General features: G+C 42.1%; 1 non-coding gene and 1 pseudogene across 1 annotated transcript; one reads left to right on the forward strand and one right to left on the reverse strand.

The window, feature by feature from the left end:
• Positions 1 to 22997, forward strand: part of LOC138071766 (neurabin-2-like) — a 162637-nt pseudogene extending 139640 nt beyond the window's left edge.
• On the reverse strand, positions 5274 to 5345 carry TRNAW-CCA (transfer RNA tryptophan (anticodon CCA)). Its single transcript has one exon. It is a non-coding gene; the product is annotated as a tRNA-Trp (tRNA).
• Positions 22998 to 25182: the final 2185 nt, after the last annotated feature.

Genomic DNA, 25182 nt, shown 5'->3' on the forward strand with positions numbered 1-25182 from the left:
TTCAGCAATACGTGAACAGTGAACTTCCAGATGTTCAAGCTGGTTTTAAAAAAGGCAGAGGAACCAGAGATCAAATTGCCAACATCCGCTGGATCATGGAAAAAGCAAGAGAGTTCCAGAAAAACATCTATTTCTGCTTTATTGACTATGCCAAAGCCTTTGACTGTGTGGATCACAAGAAACTGTCGAAAATTCTGAAAGAGATGGGAATACCAGACCATCTGACCTGCCTCTTGAGAAACCTATATGCAGGTCAGGAAGCAACAGTTAGAACTGGACATGGAATGACAGACTGGTTCCAAATAGGAAAAGGAGTATGTCAAGGCTATATATTGTCACCCTGCTTATTTGACTTATATGCAGAGTACATCATGAAAAATGCTGGGCTGGAAGAAGCACAAGCTGTAATCAAGATTGCCGGCAGAAATATCAATAATCTCAGATATGCAGATGACACCACCTTTATGGCAGAAAGTGAAGAACTAAAGAGCCTCTTTATGAAAGTGAAAGTGGAGAGTGAAAAAGTTGGCTTAAAGAAAGCTCAACATTCAGAAAACGAAGATTATGGCATCCGGTCCCATCACTTCATGGGAAATAGAAGGGGAAACAGTGGCTGACTTTATTTTTCTGGGCTCCAAATCACTGCAGATGGTGATTGAAAGTGAAAGTGAAGTCGCTCAGTCGTGTCCGACTCTTTGCGACCCCATAGACTGTAGCCTACCAGGCTCCTCTGTCCATGGGGTTTTCCAGGCAATAGTACTGGAGTGGATTGCCATTTCCTTTGCAGCCATGAAATTAAAAGACGCTTGCTCCTCGGAAGAAAAGTTATGAATAATCTAGATAGCATATTAAAAAGCAGAGACATTACTTTGTCAACAAAGGTCCATCTAGTCAAGACTATGGTTTTTCCACGGTCATGTATGGATGTGAGAGTTGAACTATAAAGAAAGCTGAGCGCCAAAGAATTGATGCTTTTGAACTGTGGTGTTGGAGAAGACTCTTGAGAGTCCTTTGGACTGCAAGGAGATCCAACCAGTCCATTCTAAAAGAGATCAGTCCTGCGTGTTCATTGGAAGGACTGATGTTGAAGCTGAAACTCCAATACTTTGGCCACCTGATGTGAAGAGCTGAGTCATTTGGAAAGACCCTGATGCTGGGAAAGATTGAGGGGAGGAGGAGAAGGGGATGACAGAGGATGAGATGGTTGGATGGCATCACTGGCTCAATGGACATGGGTTTGGGTGGGCTCCAGGTGTTGGTGTTGGGCAGGGAGGTCTGGCGTGCTGTGGTTTATGGGGTCACAAAGAGTCAGACATGACTGAGCAACTGAACTGAACTGAGAGAGTTAAGGCACACACACAAGCATTTTAGTAGAGGTAGGAAGACCCTAGTGTTGGAGGAAGGGGGACCCTTTTCAGGGCCCAAAACTGGGCTCTTGTCTAACACTCAGAAATCAGTTGTCCGAGGAGACTCATGTGCTGACAAAGCAAGAGATTTTACTGGGAAAGGCACCCGGGTGGAAAGCAATAGGGTAAGGGAACCCAGGAGAACAGCTCTGCCACATGGCTTCCAGTCCCAGGTTTTATGGTAACGGGGTTAGTTTCCGGGTTTTCTTTAGCCAATCATTCTGACTCAGAGTCCTCCCTGTTGGTGCACACCTTATTCAGCCAAGATATATGCCAGAGAGAAGGATTATGGGAGGTGGTCAGACATGTGGTGTCTCCTTTTGACCTTTCCTGAACTCTTCTGGTTGGTGGTAGCTTATTAATTCCATGTTCCTTATCAGGACCTCCTGTCGTAAAACAACTCATGCAAATGGTTACTATGGTGCCTGGCCAGGGTGGATGATTTCAGTCAGTGTGCTTCCCCTAACAACTCCCCCCTGAGAGACTTTATACTCAAGATACCTCTTGGGAATTGGGATGGAGGTCTCTTTCTTCTTTAACTTCTTCCTGCTGTGCATGGTCGTAGGCCTGCCTAGAAGAGCAGATGTCTCTCTCTACCTGATCTAAGTCAAGGTTTTTTGTTTTGTTTTGCCTGAAACCAGCATTCACCCTTGTAATAACGGCAATTTAGTTTGAAACTGTTGGATCCTCTCAGAGATGAAATAGACAGGGGCCAAACAGGAAACCCAACAGGATGGTCATCACTGTTCCCCAGAAACAGAAGGCAACATTTGGGGTGAGGGCTGCAGGGTTTGTGACTTTTTCTGATTGGTTGGTGGTGAGGCAACAGAGCTGTGCTCCAGGAATCTTGTGTTCAGTCTGAAGTTACCATCCTCCACCTGGGTGGGGGCCCCAGTTCTGTAGAAGAACTCAAAGACATTGTTATGCCTTTTCTTTTCTTTTTTTTTGAGTAGGAACCAGGACCCTGTCTCAAGGCTGTACCACCATTTGATTGTTTCTCCTGTTTCTGTATCCCCTCCCTTCCCCCATTAACAATTATTTGAATCAACCTTTTGGAACTCAGGGAAGGTCAAGAAGGCTGAATGAGGCCTATATCCTACAGACAAGAAATGGAGAACACAGAGCAGATTTGTACTCCAGAGCCCCACAGAGTCCTGCTCAGTTTTAATTTAGGGAACTGGGCAACTATGACTGTGATAACTTCCTGTCAAAATGTGGCATAGGACTGCCTCAGCTTAGACAATAGACACTGAATTGGAAGTATTCCTGAGTTCCAAGTCCTAGATCTGAGTCTTGTATGATTAAAATCTCAATCCCTTGGTCTGCCATGTTGGTGTAACAGACCCAGTTAGAAGTAGCTGGAGGAGTGATAACTGGAATTTTAATAGACAAAGTAAATCTCATTTTTTTTAGAAGAATAGGCCTGAAACCCAGTCTGGACCTGGCACTTTGGGGAGACTTGTAGCCAGGTAGCCAGTTGCCTAGTTTTATAAAAAGTAAGGTTGCAGTTAGTAGCTTCTAACAGACATTGTTTTGAGAATGGTGGCATCCAAGCCTGACACGACTCAGAAAACTCAAGTGTTTAGCAATACAAGGTCTAGTCTGAAATTACACCCATAGTATCATCTAGTTATTTCTCAGGATGTCTTAACCATAGCTACTCTATTTTGACTGTAAAATTTTCTGTAATTTAACTGTAAAATTTTCCTTAATAGCCAAAGCAGATGTCACCATTAATGATGTCAGTGTTTCTCTAGGTATGAGAAGATGCAAGAATTGGGACTCATAAAATCTTTTCCTGAAAAGATCTAACTATCTGAAGGCCTGTTCTGCCAGTTTTTCTCAGAGTACAGAGTGCCTCATTCCTGATTTTCACCCTGAATTCCTTTCAGGAGAGTTGAAGGCCAGCAGTTGCAGTGGCCATGATTTAATCTTTGTAGATGTAGATGGCAAGTATCAGTTTTCAGTTGGTAGAGCCCCTTTTTGCTCATAAACTTAACCATGATTTTGAGGGAGGCATTTCATGACCATTTTATCCCATGGTGCTGAGAATGTCCATTCTCAGGTTTGGCAAAGATTTTGTTGACCAGCCACTCAATGTGCTGTTACTGGACTAGGCCATAAAACAGTAACCAAAATTATCTGGACCACCTGTCTTACTAGCCTCTTGGTCCAGGAAAACATTCCCTCTTGTTGCTTCCTCCCATATATAGAATTACACTATTACCATCATTGATCTCATATGGGAATACATATTATTTTATCAGAGGCCTCAGTCACACATTTGGCAATGTAAGAAGCAGCAATATTATAGAACAGGTGAAATACGAATAACATAGACAGCAGTATTAGTAAAGTCATAAGTAAGACTTAAGAACTTCCATTGAATGTAGCCCAGTATATCCCTGGTCATCCGACTTAGTCTACTCTGTACGAATGTTTATCTTCCAGGGAGATTATATATTGGCACTGTCTATAAGGCACATAGCCCAGTTTTCTAGTGTTACTAGACTGATTATCCTTAGTATGATTTAATTGTTTCCAACATAGAGGAGACTTTAAACTTAAATTACCATAGCCTGGTGTTATCTATATAAATCCATCCCATAATTTTGGGAGATTTTTTTCCTTTGCTGAAACTTTGCTCGTTGCTCTGATTGAGCTTGAGTAATAGAAAAAAACCTCAAATTTATGGCCAGAGTCAGAGCAGGCATTATTAATTGGCCCAGTGAGGGAATCCCATCTAGTAATATCAATAGTGACCTGAATATGACTATAATTTTTTTTAAGTACATTTTCTCAGGGCCAACCAGTTAGAACCTTGTAGTAGAGAACTTTACCAAGGTAACCCAGAACTAGACACAGGTAATTGTCACAAATTCAACGATTGGATTGATTTCTAAAGTTAGGATACAATCAGGCCTATGATAGAAAAGCATGTGATTTATATGCAAAGGTCTAAGAAGTCAAAAAAACATTATAAATGGTCATACGAATCAGGTTCAGGATCTTGGGCAAGCTGTCTACCTCTGATGTCGTCATCTTCTAATCCTGGTGTAGTGTAGTTTCTCCTGATAAAAAGGTCCTTCCATCCAGAGACGGTACCTTAAATTATGTCTTTTTCCAGTCCTAGTTGCAGGTCATGAGGCATCTGATCTTCATTCAAAGAAAGATTACTGAGATAAGCTTCAGAAAGAAACTTAGGGTGTTCTTTAAGAATTCAATTAAATTTTATATTAATATCAAATAGCAAAGAGCTATTCAAGAAATGAGCCTTACTAGATGCAGACCTCCATTAACAAACTGGGATTTAACATTTATTGAAACATCTTTTTCTCCCTAAAATTATCCTCATTTTTATCAAATACAACCAAATTAAGACTAGCTTGTTTGCAAAATAGGCCTGCTTTCACTAATTTTGGCTTGATGATTTATATAATCAGAACTGATCATAAACTTTTTGATTTGCTGAGACATTTATAGAGTCTCAGACTGAATTTTTAAAATAAAACAGGCCTGGGAAACTCACATCAAAGGCTTATCACAGGTTTCACCTAACAAATCTAGGTGAATTCTCCCCTTTTTAAGGTCTCAAAAATTCCTTGAGATTTTTGTACCTGTTAGTGAGATAATCTTCCTAACTCATTTAATAAACTTACTGGAAACCTAAGAGGTTCCAATTCCTGGAGGAGTCAGATAGAGAGAAAACATAATTGTTTTTTTTTATGAAGTGAAGTGAAGTGAAGTCACTCAGTCATGTCCAACTCTTTGTGACCCCGTGGACTGTAGCCTACCAAGCTCCTCTGTCCACGGGATTCTCCAGGCAAGAATACTGGAGTGGGTTGCCATTTCATTCTCCAGGGGATCTTCCCTACCCAGGGATCGAACCCGGGTTTCCTGCATTGGAGGCAGACGCTTTAACCTCTGAGCCACCAGGGAAGTCCAATTTTACCAAATTACTGTCATAATTAGAGAGGAAGATTTTCCCTACTCCCAGAAAACACAACATTCAAACCCATAAGTTTTCAGATAGAAACCATAAAAGTTATAGGGATATTCGCTGGTTCATTCAGTCCTTTTGTTAACTTTTGTGAAGTCATCAGGTTTTCCATTAGAATACCAGGACACATCAGAATGCTAAGAACTCCATATAATTTCTAGGATGTCTATATTAGTACCTTTACCATACATTGTAACATGAGAGGATTTATTATTTTATTATATTTTTCATGTAATTTAACCAACCAAATAAACACAATTAGTTTAATATCTCTCTTTGGGATGTTTCAGGGGCACTCTGAAGCACCCCAAAGTTAGCTAGAGGTCAAAGGAACTTCAAAAGAATTCGATTTAGGAAATTTTGTCAAAAAATTAATTAAAAGGATTTAGAACATTTGGTCAGATTTAGTCAATGTTGATGGGTATATCATTTAGCTTGTTAATATGTCACAATGGGTGTAAATACAGCTCAAGGTCTAGTGAAAGTCAACTCCGCCATCTTGGACCTAGTTGGCTCTAACCAATTTTCCTATGGCTGTGTCATTCCTAACAAAATCCATTTATCTAACTAATTGTAATCCGATTTTAGAAAATCCTGATCATGCATAACTCTTTTTAGTATTTTTTCATACCTTTTTTTTTTAACTGAAAACACACTTCCTACTTTCCTTTAGCAACCAAGAACAACTTTTATATCAGCATTTTATAGATTGGTGAGCATAAATATCAGTGATAATTTCTAAAACCCTTGCTTTCTTAGAATATTTTAGGATGGCACCAAACATTCATTTATAGTCCCAAATCTCTTTAGTTTCTCTGTAAAAGGAAATTAGCGTTTAGTAGTAAATGTTTCAAAATCTTATTTGGAAATGACCTAACTATTCAATAGACTTTCAACACTTCATTTAGCACAACCCTTAGAAATTCAAGTTATCCCAATCTTGAGAGTCTATTTTAGACAGATATTCCTAAAGCATGCTGCCGCTGCTAAACTGCCTCAGTTGTATCCGACTCTGTGTGACCCCATAGACGGCAGCCCACCAGGCTCCCCCGGCCCTGGGATTCTCCAGGCAAGAACACTGGAGTGGGTTGCCATTTCCTTCTCCAATGCATGAACGTGAAAGTGAAGTTGCTCAGTAGTGTCCGACTCTTCACGACCCCATGGACTGCAGCCTACCAGGCTCCTCCATCCATGGGATTTTCCAGGCAAGAGTACTGGAGTGGGTTGCCATTGCCTTCTCCATCCTAAAGCATAATTACTTTTAATAGAGTTTATCTAAAAGCTCATATCTCATTTAAATTTTTTTAGAAGTTTCTTCACTCAAGGTAATTTCCTTGTTGACAAACTTGTAACAGATATGATAATATTTGACTTATATATTAAACCTAGGTAGATGAAAAGATTCTACTTAATGCTGATTACTCTAAGACATGTCTGTATTAGATGGTCAACAAACAAACATTAATATCAGGTATTTAATTCTGAATATTTCCCAGTTCACATGAACCTGGAATTTATTGTTTAATTTAGAATTATTTGATTTGTAAGTGCTTACTTTTCTTTAAGCCAATTAAATAGAGCTCATTTACAAATTAACCTCAAAAATATTACCCAGAGACAAAGACATACCAAGACATACTTAGACAGACACAAGGCAAGATCTAGCTTCATTTTCTAAGCTTAGTCATAAATTAGATATTAAAATATAAAATTTACTAGGGTATAAAAAACAGTTGGAATAAATAAAAATTTTAAAGGCTTTTTCCAATTTTTCCTCAGTTTTAGTAGTTAGAGATGGTCTAGATAAGTGTTTCTGAGAACAGAGCCAGAGCCCTGGTCTCAAGGCACAGGGAAAGAAAATCAACTTCTAAAAAAATGGTGGCAGGTATAAACCAAATGGTGGCCAGACAAAGCAAAATGGCCATCAAAAGTCACAACACAGAACACAGAGTTAAAATACACACATAGACCTGGCAGTCCTCATCAGACACTCCCTTAAATACAAGAATGCAGTCTCTCAGAAAACCTCCCATAGAGACACAGAACTTCAGATCCAAGTACTAACAGAGTCAATGAAAATATCTCAAGTCTTCAAAGATTTCAAAGGGAGGAAAGGAAGCCAGGTTGAAAGAAGAAGGGGGAGGAGGCAGGAGAGGGGGGCAAAAAGGGTGGACTTACACACGTCTCCTGCCACCTGCAAATACCCAGACATTATGGGATTTTACCCTGGGCCTCCAGAGAAGGGAGGACTGGAACTTGGCCCTACCAGAAACCAGAACAGCACAGAACCAGAATTCAAGTTCTCTGCCAAGAGGAGGTGATCAGTCTCCAATCTTCAGCTCAGGCTGAGGCCCTTTGACCAGATTCCTGCGTCCAGGACCGGGGGACTAGAAAAAAGGGGAAGGATAGGAAAGGTTAAGGAGAGGAAAGAGAGAGGGAGGGGAAGAGAGGTCAATAAAGTCTCTTGTTCCTTACTGGTTGGGGCACTCTGGCCAGTTGTCCATGACAGGAGGAGACCAGGAACAAAAGGGTCCCAGTTGTGGCTGCTGGGTCTGGTCCATCAGTGGGGAAGCTGGCCCCTGAGTAACCCGAGTGGTCAGGATGTCAGTCGCAGCAAAGAAGAGTCCCCGCCAGAGTCACCATTTGTTGCAGGAAGGGAGACCCCTTCTAGGGCCCAAAACTGGGCTCTTGTCTAACATTCGGAAATGAATTGTCCAAGGAGACACATGTGCTGACAAAGCAAGAGATTTTATTGGGAAAGGGCACCTGGGTGGAGAGCAGTAGGGTAAGGGAACCCAGGAGAACAGCTCTGCCACATAGCTCGAAGTCTCAGGTTTTATGGTGATGGGGTTAGTTTCCGGGTTGTCTTTAGCCAACCATTCTGACTCAGAGTCCTTCTTGGTGGTGCACGCCTTGTTCAGCCAAGATGGATGCCAGAGAGGATTCTGGGAGGTGGTCGGACATGTGGTGTCTCCTTTTGACCGTTCCTGAACTCTTCCAGTTGGTGGAGGCTTATTAGTTCCGTGTTCCTTACCAGGACCTCCTGTCATAAAACAACTCATGTAAATGGTTACTATGGTGCCTGGCCAGTGTGGGCAGTTTCAGTCAGTGTGCTTCCCTTAACACTACCACACACCAGATCTGGAGGCAGCTCAGGATTTTGCTAACATGATCAAGTGGATTCCAGAGGAGAAAGACTGAACTATGAAATAAAAATGCTAAGGAAATGTTAGAGAAATGGAATGCTTGGGTTTAAGTTTCCATTTCCATGAATGGACTCTGTTTCCTCCAAATTACTTCCTCTGCTTTTTTATTTTGGTCTCTGTCTTTCATATCATTCATATTTTTATTTTCTTAAGTGAATGATGATTCTTGGTTGTCTATTTGTATTTAAGATTTGAGTACTAGGAAGCTGAAAGCTCTGTGCATGTAGATGGGACTTGAAGACTAGTTTACACTGTAGAGTGTTCTGATTGCTCCATTTCTTTGGGTAAGTCTGCATGTTTCTTTGGGTAACTCTGCGTCTTTTAGTCTTTTCTGTTGAGGTATTCAGATTCCTTGCAAGTCTTCCAAACTTTACCCTGTAGTAAGTCTAAATGGAAGTAGTCTCAGAGAGTAGGATGAAGTGGCTGTTATTATTGAGTATGTAAACTTTCATATAAATTAATTATATTATATTATTTTAAATATAGTACTCCTCACTTCAACTGTGTCTGGGTTCCCTGGTCCAAAAATTGTATTAGTCTCTCCAGGGAATGAATCACTGATCTTTAGGCCAGGGAAAAGAAAGGTAGTTGACTGGCTGTGCTCTGTGGCATGGGGTCCAGGAATCTAACTGATTTCAGATAAAATTTAGACAACCAACCCTTCATTGTTATCATTATATTTATTCCCACTTTTAGAAGTACTCAGTGTTACCAAATTCCTGACCTTTTCAGGGGTTTCTCAGGGTGAATGGGATTTCAGTTTTCTCCATGCTTGTGATTCAGCTTTTTCATATGTGCAAAGTCAGCTTCACTGTTTCCTTCTTCCTCTAGGTTCTAGTAGATTTATGCCTTCATAATAGCCCATTAATGTAATTTTTGTGAGTTTTCTAGGATATTTAGTCTACCATCTTTAACTGAAATCCTCAGATACTATCTAACATTTTTCAATCATTCTATGAATGGCATCTGTTCCCTTCCAAAACATACTAGAATTGGGAGTTTGTGGAATAAGGGCAGATAACAAGGTTAAGGAGTAGAAGGGGTTATTTAGGGGAGACCAGGTGTGAACATTTCTCTATTGGACAACTCCGTTTCTACAGGCTGAACAGGATGTGCTACATTCACTGGGAACACTTTCAACTCATTAGTATTTTGGCTCATTGTTGACACGTGCACCTCCGTATATTTAGTTGTATTCTATATTCTCCATGAACTGACAAGCGCATACCCTGCTCAGCATGAGGCAGTTTCTAATATGCCCAGTCAGAAGGCTCTTGGGCTTCCCTGGTGGCTCAGCGGTAAAGAATCTGTCTGCAATGCAGGAGATGCAGGAGACATGGGTTCAATCCCTGGGTTGGAAAGATCCCCTGGAGGAGGGCATGGTAACCCACTCCAGCATTCTTTCCTGGAGAATTCCATGGACAGAGGAGCCTACTGGGCTACAGTCCATGGGGTCGCAAAGAGTCAGACACAACTGAAGTAATGTAGCACAGGAGACTCTTGGAGAAGAGTGGGGAAAGGTTTACAAAGAACTGAGTTTAGAACATGTTAGTGATTACTCACTAAATTTATGGAAACACAGAGAGAGCATCAGATGAATCCCATCACATAGTTTAACAGTTTTCAAGTCACAGCCAATCTTAGTTCTTCCATATCTCTATTCATCCTTCTCATTCCCTCTGCCCTACTCCAACCTTTGGGTTATTTTGAGGCAAATTCAGGAAATTTTATTATTTCATCTGTAAATATTTGGGAATGTATCCATATGTACAAAAAGCAAATATTCCCCTTTTATTTATTTATTTTTAAAGTCTCCCCTTTTAAAACATAATCAGAATACTATCATCACACATACACTTGACTCAAAATCAACAATAAGTAAAGTAATTTTAAAAGGCAAACTATGAGCTTTTTCTATAGTTCAATATGGCAGAGTAGAAGGACATGCACTCATCTCTTGCAAGAGCACCAAAATTGTAACTAACTGTTGAATAACCATTGACAGGAGGACACTGGAACCCACCAAAAAAAGATACCCCACATCCAAAGACAAAGAGGAAGCCACAATGAGATGATAGGAGGGGCCCAAACACGATAAAATCAAATCCCATACCTCGGTGGGCCACTTGTGAACTGGACAACAGTAATACCAAAGAAGTTCTCCCACTGTTGTGAAGGTTCTGCGCCTCACATCAGGCTTCTCAGCCTGGGCAATTGGCAAATGAACTGGGAATCCCCAGGGAATCTGACTTTGTAGGCCAGTGGGATTTGATTATAGGACTTCCATAGCATGGGGAAGAGACTACTCTTGGAGGGCACAAACAAAATCTTGTATGCACCAAGACAGCCTGAGACCTCTGGGACAATATTAAATGCACCAGCATTCATATTATAGGGGTCCCAGAAGGAGAAGAGAGAAAGGAAACTTCTAATCCAGTTTTGGGAATATAAAGAAATACTATGTTGTTAAAAAAAAAAACACACAAAAAAACAAGAAATTAACAAGTGATAAATTCTTGGGCTTCCCTGGTGGCTCAGTCAGTAAAGAATCCACCTGCAATATAGGAGACCTGGGTTCAATCCCTGGGTTGGGAAGACCCCTTGGAGGAGGGCATAGCAACCCACTCCAGTATTCTTGCTTTAAGAATCCCCATGGACAGAGGAGCCTGGCGGGCTGCAGTCCCTGGGGTCACAAAGAATCAGACACAACTGAGAAACTAAGCACAGCACAAGCACAGCAGCACAGTATTACTAACTACAGATTTTGTTCAAATTGTACAAAATTTTATACTAGTGTCCATTATTTGTTTTTATACCTTATTTAAAACTCCACAGTATATTTAATTGCATTGAGAAGCTTCAGCTACATGCAATATATTCTGGTTAATTCTCTTTTCATTTTCATTCTATTACAAGTATTTTTAAATTTTCCTTGTTACAGCTTCTTAGATACACCCATCATTTAAAAGTGGGCATTTAATTTCCAAATACATAGGATTTTGTTTAAAATATCCTTAACATTAATTTCTCATTTTTGATATTAACTTCTCATTTAAATGCTTTCTTCTCTGTAATCACCCTCTGTGCTTTTTTCAGTCTAACTTTACTGAGGCTTTTGACAGCTAAGTCAAAGATCTCTCTTGGTAAATGTCACATTGTACTTAAAAATATGTGGGTTATTTTCAAATATATTTTGATATTGATTTCTAACATAATTCCACAGTGATAAGAGAACAGACTCTATAATTTCAACACCTTTAGACCACGAAACTTTTGCACCTTAATTTATGCCCCTATGTTCCAGTGTCTCCTAGTTTATAATCTATGGGAACTTGAATAGAATTTGTATCCTACTGTTGTGTGAAAATTCTATGTCTTACTTATGTTGAATTAGTTCACAGAGCTTTTGGGGTCTACTATATCTCTCTACTTCTCTGTATATTCATTCTATTATTTTTTGAAAGTTTGATATTGAAACTCCAACTAAAAATCTTAATTTATCTACTTAAAAAAAATAATTGTAATATATAGTGGACCTATGTCTTCCCAGGTGGCTCAGATGGTAAAGAATCTGCCTGCAATGTGGAAGACCCAGGTTCAATCCCTGAGTTGGGAAGATTCCCTGGAAAAGGGAATGGCAATCCACTTCAGTATGCTTCCCTGTAGAATTCCATGGACAGTGGAGCCTGATGAGCTACAGTCCATGCGGTTGCAAAGAGTCAGACACAATTGAGTGACTAACACACACCACCCCCCCCCACACACACACACACAGTGGAACTATATGTAACTGTGTTCTGTATTTTCCAAGTCTCCTGTAAATGTGTTATCACATTTCCATAATTCAAAACAATAGTTGTTTTTTGTTCTTTTTAAAGGTAAGCTATGAGCTAGAGGTAAAGTTTACTCCATCCATGAATAGAATTTAGAACAGTACAAATAGTATGATACGGTCCTTATCTTTTCAGGAACATTCAACAATCACTTCAGTTCAGTTCAGTTGCACAGTTGTGTCTGACTCTTTGCGACCCCAAGAATCACAGCATGCCAGGCCTCCCGTCCATCACCAACTCCCAGAGTTCACTCAAATTCATGTCCATTGAGTCAGTGATGCCATCCAGCCATCTCACCCTCTGTCAACCCCTTCTCCTCCTGCCCCCAATACCTCCCAGCATCAGAGTCTTTTCCAATGAGTCAACTCTTCACATCAGGTGGCCAAAGTACTGGAGTTTCAGCTTTAGCATCAGTCCTTCCAATGAACACCCAGGACTGATCTCCTTTAGGATGGACTGGTTGGATCTCCTTGAAGTCCAAGGGACTCTCAAGAGTCTTCTCCAACAACACAGTTCAAAAGCATCAATTCTTCAGTGCTCCGCTTTCTTTATAGTCCAACTCTCACATCCATACATGACTACTGGAAAAACCATAGCTTTGACTAGATGGACCTTTGTTTATGAAGTAATGTCTCTGCTTTTTAATATGCTGTCTAAGTTGGTCATAACTTTCCTTCCAAGGAGTAAGCATCTTTTAATTTCATGGCTACAATCACCATCTGCAGTGATTTTGGAGCTCAAAAAAGTAAAATCTGACACTGTTTCCACTGTTTCCCCATCTATTTCCCATGAAGTGATGGGACCAGATGCCATGATCTTAGTTTTATGAATGCTGAGCTTTAAGCCAACTTTTTCATTCTCCTCTTTCACTTTTATCAAGAGGCTCTTTAGTTCTTCTTCGCTTTCTGCCATAAGGGTGGTGTCATCTGCATATCTGAGGTTATTGATATTTCTCATGGCAAACTTGATTCCAGCTTGTGCTTCATCCAGCCCAGGGTTTCTCATGATGTACTCTGCATATAAGTTAAATAGGCAGGGTGACAATATACACCCTGTTACTATACCTGTTACTACTCAGGACAGGTTTAATTGTTCTATTGTAACAAGTTGTTAAACCCCAAATTTAAGTATCTTAGTATGCTGCTGCTGTTGCTGCTGCTAAGTCGCTTCAGTCATGTCTGACTCTGTGCGACCCCATAGACGGAAGCCCACCAGGCTCCCCCGTCCCTGGGATTCTCCAGGCAAGAACACTGGAGTGGGTTGCCATGTCCTTCTCCGATGCATAAAAGTGAAAAGTGAAAGTGAAGTCGCTCAGTCGTGCCCGACTCTTAGTGACCCCATGGACTGCAGCCTACCAGGCTCCTCCATCCATGGGATTTTCCAGGCAAGAGTACTGGAGTGGGTTGCCATTGCCTTCTCCAGTATCTTAGTATAACAAAAGTTTATTTCTTGCTCATGCTCTACAAAAGGAAATGCTCACCAGAGGATTTTGTTCATTGTAAAAATAGAAAGCCTGGAGATAAATCCACGTACCCTTGGATACATCTTTGACAAAGGAGGCAAGAATATACAATGGAGAAAAGACAATCTCTTTAACAAGTGGGTGCTGGGGAAACTGGTCAACCACTTGTAAAAGAATAAAAGTAGAACACTTTCTAACACCATACACAAAAACAAACTCAAAATGGATTAAAGATCTAAATGTAAGAGCAGAAACTATAAAACTCCTAGAGGAAAACATAGGCAAAACACTCTCTGACATAAATCACAGCAGGATCCTCTATGACCCACCTCCCAGAGTAATGGAAATAAAAGCAAAAATAAACAAATGGGACCTAATTAAAATTAAAAGCTTTTGCACAACGAAGGAAACTATGAACAAAGTGAAAAGACAGCCTTCAGAATGGGAGAAAATAATAACAAATGAAGCAACTGACAAAGAATTAATCTCAAAAATATACAAGCAGCTCCTGCAGCTGAATTCCAGAAAAATAAATGATTCAATAAAAAATGGGCCAAAGAACTAAACAGACATTTCTCCAAAGAAGACATACAGATGGCAAACAAACACAGAAAAAGTTGCTCAACATCACTCATTATCAGAGAAATGCAAATCAAAACCACAATGAGATACCATCTCATGCCTGTCAGAATGGCTGCTATTAAAAAGTCTACAAACAATAAATGCTGAAGAGGCTGTGAAGAAAAGGGAACCCTCTTACACTGTTTGTGGGAATGCAAACTAGTACAGCCCCTATGGAGAACAGTGTGTATTCCTTAAGAAACTGGAATAAATTTTGCTTAGTCTGAACTAATCATGGTAACTTCATTTCCTTGGTCAGTGATTGGTTTAGGAAAGTGTTTTCTGGGTACAATTTCTCTGGGCTTACCAAGATTGAGGAGAAAAACATTTTTCTATTTTGGGATATTGCCATCTACATGCTATGTGTATGTTGGTCGCAGTTATTATGGGGTCATGATGAAAGTCAGTTTTAGAAGACAAATCAACTGAGTAAGAATAACATAGCAGAAATACAGAAAGAATTTGGGTCTTTCATAATGTCATGAATCACTCAGTTGACCAGTGCTGAAACCATCCTATCTCTGAAGACTTTGGTATATGAGATACTAAATTTCCTCATCATGTAGGGCCTTTGAGTTGGTTTTCTCCTATTTTCAGCTGAAAGTATCTTAATTGATACAAAGTGGAGTAGAAATTAATCTATCTCATGCTATAATTTGTTGCTGGTGATGGTGGTGGTAGTCACTGGTTGTGACTAAGATAATGAAAAGGCTGGAGACACTCAAAGAAAAATTTGAGCCTTTGAATATTTTGGGGAGAAGGAGGGAAGAAAGTGTGGTATGGAGTTAGATGAACAATCAGGAGGGTAAGACTTTGTTTTATTTGAAGTGTCTAGGATTATCAATTACATAAAAGAATTCACTGGGAAGTTGCTGAAGACAGAGGCCTATGAAAGCTGATCTATAAAGTCATATCATAGTGTTAAATTAAAAATCCTCATTCCTTGAGGGGATATTCAGGATCCTAGTTGGAGTAAGCAAATTCAGTTGAGGGTTACCCTTTAGTTTCAGAAGATACATTAAAAATTCCCAAAATTTGTCTTGGACATAAGAATAAATATTGTTGATATTATCCACACTATTACTGAGGGCATTCATTGTCATAGTTGTGATGATTCTCAGTTGAGTACTAATCTAGTACCAGGGAAAGATGCCTGCATGGACTTACTTATAAGAATGCTCTATAGCGACAAGTATAAGAGGCAGAAAAATTGTTAAAATGGTTAGAAGTTTTAGGGGCAAACCTAACCTGCAGGACCCAGTACAAAAGGAAAGTGAGAGAGTCATAGTTCAAATATTATTAAGAATTTCAGGTGTTACTGAGGAAACCAGAATTGAAAGAGACACATGTAACCCCAATGTTTTTTGCAGCACTGTTTACAAGAGCTAGGACATGGAAGCAACCTAGATGTCCATCAGCAGACAAATGGATAAGGAAGTAGTGGTACATATACATGATGGAATATTACTCAGCTATAAAAAAGAACACATTTGAGTCCTTTCTAATGAGGTGGATGAAACTGGAGCCTATACAGAGTGAAATAAGAAAGAGAAACACCAATACAATATACTAATGCATATATATGGAATTTAGAAAGACAGTAATGATGATCCTATATGCAAGGCAGCAAAAGAGACACAGATGTAAAGAACAGACTTTTGGACTATGTGGGAGAGGCAAAGGTGATATGATTTGAGAGAATAGCACTGAAACATGTATATTACCATATGTAAAATAGATGACCAGTGCAAGTTCTATGCATGAAGCAGGGCACCCAAAGCCACTGCTCTGGGACAACCCAGAGGGATGGGGTGGGAAGGGAGGGGGGAGGCAGGCTCAGGATGGGGGGACACATGTGTACCAGTGGCTGATTCATGTTGATGTATGGCAAAAATCACCACAATATCACAAAGTAATTATCCTCCAATTAAAATAAACTAAATAATTAAAGAAAAAAGATTTTCAGATGTTAGTGAACATGGAAAAGTAGGAGGCTTCAAGCACCTATTACTTCTTGGAAACACCAAAAGAAAACTAAGCAAAGTTGTCTGAATTAATTTCGTCAGAACTCTGGAAAGTAGTCAAAGGATTGCAGCAACCAAGTGAATGATGAATCGGGAAAAAGTCCATTTTAACATGGTAGGAGAACTTTTTAGTTTTAACTTAGCCTTGCTCCAAACTCCTCCCAGGGGCAGTGACTGTCTTGATGACAGCCTGTGTTCCTCTTGTGGGTATCTGGTTCTGGAAGGAACAGAGCAGGCATTGCCTTTATTTTTCTTAACTCAGAACAATCTCAGTTTGGAAAAGTAGCAAATAGAGGTCATTCCTGGAAAATACTGAAACGTAAATGAACAAATTGTTGTTATCTGTGGCAAAAGAGTACAATTTCATCAGAAAATATGCATGCTAAAAGTCTGGGAGGAAAAGCTGAGGGAGGGAACAACTTTGGGAAATAGGGCCTTCAAAAGCATCCACTTAAAAAAAGAAGGTGAAAAGCCATGCCATGCCCTTCTGCTTCTGTTACATCATTACCATTTCTGAATACACAGAAGAACTGTAAAAAGGAAAAAAAAAAAAGGTCTTAATATTTGGATAACCATGATGGTGTGATCACCTCACTTAAAGCCAGACATCCTGGAGTGTGAAAGCGTGAAGTGAAGTGGGTCTTAGGAAGCATCACTACAAACAAAGCTATTGGAGGTGATGGAATTCTGTGGGGCCCTACCTGGGAAACCTTAAAAAAAAAAGGGGGCTAGCTTTTGCGATTGGAAGCCAAGATGGCGTCCGGCGGAAGAGATTGGGGCGTGGGCTATGTTAAAGTTTTTGATTGGCTCTCTTGACTTCCGTACACGTGGACAGTCTGTGATTACCATAGACTCCTGTTAAGCTCATGACGACTTGACCTTAAAGTGATTGGTGTAACTATGGCATATTATAATTTGACCTTTAACGTGATTGGTGCAACTATGGGAGGTCCCTCGCAGAACCCTCTTGCTTGCCTATATAAACCAAGAGTTTGTGGCAATAAAGCGAAAATGCTCAGACGGAAACCCTGTCGCGTCTGATTGTCTCTCGCTCGCCAAGGGGCTGGGTTGGTGGACAGCAGGCTCACCGCTCTTCGGGACCCCTCGGCTTTGCTGAGGGAAGTTCCACTGCCTCTCTCTTTCTGCGGAGCACCCCCAGCAGAATTCTAGTTGAGCTATTTCAAATCCTAAAAGATGATGCTGTGAAAGTGCTGCCCTTAATATGCCAGCAAATTTGGAAAACTCAGTAGTGGCCACAGGACTGGAAAAGGTCAGTTTTCATTCCAATCCCAAAGAAAGGTAATGCCAAAGAATGTTCAAACTGCTGTGCAGTTGTGCTCATTTCACATGCTGGTAAGGTAATTTTGAAAGTCCTTCAAGCTAGGCTTCAACAGTTGGAGAAGGCAATGGCACCCCACTCCAGTATTCTTGCCTGGAAAATCCCATGGACAGAGGAGCCTGGTAGGCTGTGGTCCATGGGGTCGCGGAGAGTTGGACACGACTGAGCGACTTCACTTTCACTTTTCACTTTCATGCATTGGAGAAGGAAATGGCAACCCACTCCAGGGTTCTTGCCTGAAGAATCTCAGGGACGGAGGAGCCTGGTGGGCTGCCATCTGTGGGGTTGCACACAGTTGGACACAACTGAAGCGACTTAGCAGTAGCAGCAGCAGGCTTCAACAGTATGTGAACCGAGAACTTCCAGATGCACAAGCTAGACTGAGAAAAGGCAGAGGAACTAGAGATCAAATTGCAAACATCCATTGGATCACAGAAAAAGCAAGCGAATTCCAGAAAAACATCTGCTTCATTGATAAGGCTAGAGTCTTTGACTGTGTGAATCACAATCTGTAGAAAATTTTTTAAGAGATGGGAATATCAGACCACCTTACCTGCCCCCTGACAAACCTGTATGCAGGTCAAGAATCAACAGTTAGTACCGGACATGGAACAACAGACTGGTTCAAACGTGGGAAAGGAGTACGTCAAGGCTGTATATTGTCACCCTGCTTATTCAACTTATATGCAGAGTATATCATGCAAATGCCAGGCTGGATGGATGAAGCTCAAGCTGGAATCAAGATTGCTGGGAGAAATATTGATAACTTCAGATGACACCAGCCTTATGGCAGAAAGCGAAGAAGAACTAAAGAGCCTCTTGATGAAAGTGAAAGAGGAGAATGAAAAAGCTGGCTTAAAACTCAACATTCAAAAAACTAAGATCATAGCATCCCTTCATCCCATCACTTCATGGCAAATAGAATAGGGGAGAAATAGAAACAATGACAGACTTTATCTGCTTGGGCTCCAAAATCACTGTGGATGGTGACTGCAGCCACAAATTTAAAAGATTCTTGCTCCTTGGAAGAAAACCTATAACAGACCTAGACAGCATATTAAAAAGCAGAGACATCACTGCTAACAGAGGTCTGACTAGTAACAGCTATTGTTTTTCCAGTAGCCATGTACAGATGTGAGAGTTGGACCATAAAGAAGGCTGAGTGAAGAAGAACTGATGCTTTGAACTGTGGTGTTGGAGAAGATTTGAGAGTCCCTTGGACTGCAAGGAGATCAAACCAGTCAATCCTCAATAAGGGAAATCAACCCTCAATATTCATTAGAAGGACTGATGCTGAAGCTGAAGCTCCAATACTTTGGCCATCTGATGCAGACAGCCCACACATTGGAAAAGAGCCTGATGCTGGGAAAGATTGAGGGCAGGAGGAGAAGGGGGCAACAGAGGATCAGATGGTTGAATGGCATCACCAACTCAATGGACATGAGTTTGAGCAAACTCACGAGATAGTGAAGGACAGGGAAGCCTAGCTGCAGTCCATGGGGTCGCAAAGAGTCGGACACAGCTTAGCAACTGAACAACAACAACCCATGCCCACGGCTGGTCATATCTCAGAAAACACCTGAGAAAGTCCTGAATGTTTATTTCCCACTGATCTTTAGGCTCATAGCAAGGGGAGAGTAAAGACTAAACCAGAGTTGTAAATGGACTGGCTAAGAATTAAAGGCTATAGTTTTTCCAGTGGTCATGTATGGATGTGAGAGTTGGACTGTGAAGAAAGCTGAGCACCAAAGAATTGATGCTTTTGAACTGTGGTGTTGGAGAAGACTCTTGAGAGTCCCTTGGACTGCAAGGAAATTCAACCAGTCCATCCTAAAGGAGATCAGTCCTGGGTGTTCATTGGAAGGACTGATGCTAAAGCTGAAACTCCAGTACTTTGGCCACCTCATGCAAAGAGTTGACTCATTGGAAAAGACCCTGATGCTGGGATGGATTGGGGGCAGGAGGAGAAGGGGTTGACAGAGGATGAGATGGCTGGATGGCATCACCAACTCAATGGACATGAGTTTGAGTGAACTCTGGGAGTTGGTGATGCACAGGGAGGCCTGGCGTGCTGCAATTCATGGGGTTGCAAAGAGCGACTGAAGGGAAGAATTAAAGGAGTGTCCTGACACAGAACTAATCTATAAAGACCAGAGTAGATTTTTCCTTTTCTCCTTTTGCTATCCTTCTTTCAACTCTGAGAGTTTAAGGACTCTCTGTTAAACCACTAGCTGACCACAGGCTAATAGAACAGAGACTTCAGAGGACACATTCAACAAAACATATACAGGAAGCAGGAAATAAATCCTGAGGAGAGAAATACTTTTATTTCTAGAGTCACCACATTATAGTATTCAAAATTCAGTATTCAACAACAAAAATGACAAGTTATAGAAAGAAACAATGAAGTAGGTCACATTTATGAAAGTGAAAGTCTTAGATGCTCAGTTGTGTCTGACCCTTTGCAACCCCATGGACTGTAGCCTGCCAGGGTCTTCTGTCCATGGAATTCTCCAGGCAAGAATACTGGAGTGGGTAGCCATTTCCTTCTCCAGGGGATCTTCCAGATCCAGAGATCGACCTGGGCTTCCTGCATTGCAGGCAGTTTCTTTACCATCTGAGCCACCAGGGAAGCCTGCATTCATAGGGAGAAAAGTCACATTCATAGGGAGAAAAAAAAAAGGAAATTAATAGCACTGAGAAAGCACATGCATTGGACTTACTAGACGAAGATTTTCAAGTTAATTGTTTTATATGTGCTCAAAGAGCTAGAGGAAACCATAAACAAAGAACTAGAGAAAACCAGGAGAATGATGTGTCACCAAATTGCTAAGTCACTTCAGTCGTGTCTGACTCTGTGTGACCCCATATATGGCAGCCCACCAGGCTCCCCTGTCCCTGGGATTCTCCAGGCAAGAGCACTGGAGTGGGTTGCCATGTCCTTCTCCGATGCATGAAAGTGAAAAGTGAAAGGGAAGTCGCTCAGTTGTGTCTGACTCTTAGCGACCCCATGGACTGCAGCCCACCAGGCTCCTCCGTCCATGGAATTTTCCAGGCAAGAGTACTGGAGTGACGTGCCATCGCCTTCTCCAATCACCAAATAGAGAATATCAAAATTGTAAACATAAACCAAATAGAGACCTTGAGCCTGACTCGAGGACTGGCCTCCATTGTGGGTCCAGGCTGCCCAGGGTAGGGGCCAAGGGGGCTCCCCAGGTCAACTTGAAGCTGGTCAGCAGGTGGTCCCTGGTGTTTCAGCCTCCTCTGCTACTGCCCATCCCATTGGGGAATGTCCCTGCCCAGGAGTGTGTGCCTGGATGACAGCATCCCCTGCAACACCGGGTGGCCCCTGCCTAATGCCTCTCAAGCCCCAGGAGGGGCTTCATTAAGCCTGTGGAGGTGGAGGACAGCAGGGAGCTGGAGGCTGAAGTGGCACCTGCGGAAATGATCCAGGAGGAGGTTACAGCCCATGCAGCCCTGGAGAATGACTGTGCCTTGGAAACTACTGCCAGCCCCTGCCAGAGGGGCAGAAGGCCCAGGCAACCCCCGAGGAGGAGGTGGTGACCCTGGTGGTTTCTGAGAGAGGGGTAGGTGATGGCTGAGCCAGGACATGATCCCCAAAGAGGTACGAGTCCAAGAAGGAGGACTTGGTGGACGTGAGTGGCTACAGTGGGACTGGGGAGGACTCCTGGGGGCAATACCCTGGAGGAGGACAATGAAGAAGACGAGGAGGAAGTGAAGCCCCTCTATGAGCCAAATCAAGGTGCATGGAGATCCCAGGACTCTCAGAGGGAAAGGACCCAGCCCTGAACCAGAATACCCATTTTAGCATGGAGCCCATTCAAGTGTTCAACACCTACTCCAACGAGGATGACCATCATTGCAACAAGGACGTGGATCCCATGGTGGCCTCTGCTGAGTACATGTGGAGAAGCAGGTGGAGAGGTTGGAGCTGTATCCTGTGGAATGGGAGGACGCCAAGGGCCTGGGTCTCAGCATTGTTGGCATGGGGCATGGACAGACATGGGCCTGGAGAAGGTGGGCATGTACATCAAGACCATGACTGACAGCAATGTGGTCCATCAGGACAGCAGGATCCAGGTGAACCATCTCTTGATGGAGATGGATGGAATGAATCTGGTGGGAGTGACCCAGAGCTTTGTAGCCTCCATGCTCTGGAACACCAAGGGCTGCATGCAGTTTATAATTGGCCAGGAGTGGCTAGGTGAGGTGGCCCAGCTAACTTAGCAGACCCTGGAAACAGGTGCAATGGCAGCAGAAAATGATGGAACAGAGATACGCCCAGCATGGGGAGGGGAAGGATAACAAGGAGATGAGAGAGTGTGCCACTAATGAGGTTGAGGAGCTGAGCCTCATGTTCCCAGGTGGCAACATGGCCATTAAGGTGTTCAGCTGGCAAAGAACCAGGATGCCTTGTCCCCTGTGGAGCCTGAGAAGCTGTGCACAAGTTCAAGGAGTTCCAGATCTAGCATGCTGTGACTGAGATACAGATCCAGCAGCTGAAAAGAAAACTGCAGAGCCTGGAGCAGAAGGGGCACTGGTAGGTGAAGAAGGCCCAGCTGGAACAGAGTGTGAAGGAGAAAAAGGATCACATGGAAAAGTTGGAGGGCTACGGGGTCGCGGCCCAGGGCCCATGCAAGGCTGTGAGTGAGCACCTGCAGGAGGCCCAGGCCCAGTACCAGGCCCTAGAGCACAAGTACAGCAAGGCTGAGTGCCTCATTGAGGACTACCAGCAGGAGACCAATTTCCTGAAAAAGAAGACAGCATAGCACTGGGTTCTGGAGGAGTCAGAGCTGCTAAGGAAGGAGGAGATGGACAAGCTCCTGGATGAAGTAGGCCCAGGAGTGCCCTAGGGGCAGGAGGCACCTGCAAGTCAGCCCCTCTCTAGCACCCATCCTGTGGATTCTGGAGGGAGAAAGAGAAGTCATCCTGCTGACTGGCAGCTCAAGGTCATGTCCCCTCCAGGAGGGTAGGAGGGGCAGGGCCCATGTCCATACCTAAGCCTGACTCCTTCTTTCCCTTATTTTTCAGATCTTGGAACTGGAAGGAAACTTGCAAACACTGAGTAATTCCAATTCTACTTAACAGGAATCATCCCTTCACTGGACAATAATTAATCCCCTCCGATTGTCCTCCCTCCCCTGTCATCAATACTTCACCCTGCCCTCTACCAGCCTAGAGACAGATTTCCTGCCCTACCAGGGCCACACCTTGGAAGCCTTGTACTGACATCCCAGAGATTCAGCCTCACCCCACTCACACACACAGTATTCCAAAGTTTTGACTGAAGGGCAAAATTTTACTATTTTTTATCTTTTGGAGACCAGAGCTGTGCTCCTGGAAGCCTGAATTCTAAGTGATATCAACTCCATTTCCCCACTTTAACCCCAAAGTTAAAGGGGCTTTGACCAAGGGAAGTGAGACCCCTCTCAGGTCCCCTTCCCTTTCAGAATCCATCTCTCATTTTACTTTTTCCTCACTTCCCTGCCTCAGCCTGGGTTTTTGTTCTTTAAAAAGAAAAGAAAAGAAAAGAAAAAACAACCCTTGTTCCATTTTGGCTTTTCCTCATCCCCTGTAAGTAGATCATGTCATTGATCAGCATTTCTCAGCACCTTCTTCCTTCCCTCAGATGTGCGTGTACCCACTGAAAGAGCTGACCGACTCAGTGCCTAACTCCTCAGCCTCAGCATATGGAGGGGGCAGGGCCCGACTTTACAGAAATGCTTCTCTGTGTATAATATATATTTATGTATTGTTCCTAGTTTTCTACAGCCCGTGCCCTCTGTTAGTTTGTCCCCATAAAAGCAGGCTCAAGAGGGAAACAACAACAACAAAAAAGAAAATAGACATTCTTTGACAAAAGCTAAGAGAATTGTCACTAGCACACCTTCACCCAGTCTGAAAAAAAAGATAGTAACCTAAGACTACAAAGAGATAAAGAACACTGGTAAAGGTATGATATAAATAGAAATAAGAGTCAGTATTGTATTTTAGGTTTGAACCTTGACTTTTTCCGACATAAGTTAAAAGACAAATGCACAGGGCAAATTACCTGATTAGACATTTCTCTAAAGACGATACACTAATGGCCAATAAACATATGGAAATACACTCAACATCACTAATTATTAGATTAGTACAAATCAAAAGCACAATTAGATACCACTTCATAACAATTAAGATGAATACTGTTTTAAAATAATAAAATAAATAAAAACAGAAAATAACAAGTGTTAGTGAGGATGTAGAGAAATTGGAATCCTTGTGTGTAGTGCAGATGTAAAGTGCTGCAGGAAAGCAGTATGGCAATTCCTAGGAAAATCATATATAGAATGATCATATGATTCAACAAATTCACTTCTAGGTATATATCCAAAAGGACTGAAAGCAAAGATTCAGACATTAGCACACCAATGTTCATACCAGCATTATTCACAATGGCCAAAAAGTAGGAACACCCCAAATTTCCACTGACAAATCAATGGATAAACAAAACGTGGTGTATCAGTTTGGTTCAGTTCAGTAGCTCAGCCATGTCTGACTCTTTGCGACCCCATGGACTGCAGCGCGCCAGGCTTCCCTGTCCATCACCACATCCTGGAGCTTGCCCAAACTCATGTCCGTCAAGTCAGTGATGCCATCCAACCATCTCATTCTCTGTAGTCCCCTTCTCCTTCTGCCTTCAAACTTTCCAAGTATCAGGGTCTTTTCCAGTGAGTCAGTTCTTCACATCAGGTGGCCAAAGTATTGAAGTTTCAGTTTCAGCATCAGTCTTTTCAATGAATATTCAGGGTTGATTTCCTTTAGGATTGACTGGTTTGATCTCCTTTAACTCCAAGGGACTCTCAAGAGTCTTCTCCAACACCACTTCAAAAGCATTAATTCTTCGCCACTCAGCTTTCTTTATAGTCCAACTCTCACATCCATCAGTCACTTCAGTTCAGTTGCTCAGTCATGTATGACTCTTTGTGACCCCATGGAGTGCAGCACACCAGGATTCCCTGTCCATCGCCACTTCCCAGAGCTTGATCATACTCATGTCCATTGAGTCAGTGATGCCATCCAACCATCTCATCCTCTTCTCCTGCCCCTTCAACCCCCACTTCTCCTCCTGCCTTCAATTTTTCCCAGCATCAGGGTCTTTTCTGATGAGTCAGTTCTTCACATCAGTTATCCAAATTATTGGAGTTTCAGCTTCAGCATCAGGCCTTCCAATGAATATTCAGGACTGATTTCCTTTAGGATAGACTGGTTTGATCTCCTTTCAGTC

The sequence above is a fragment of the Capricornis sumatraensis genome, chromosome X (assembly GCF_032405125.1).
Source record: "Capricornis sumatraensis isolate serow.1 chromosome X, serow.2, whole genome shotgun sequence".
NCBI classification, from domain to species: Eukaryota; Metazoa; Chordata; class Mammalia; order Artiodactyla; family Bovidae; genus Capricornis; species Capricornis sumatraensis.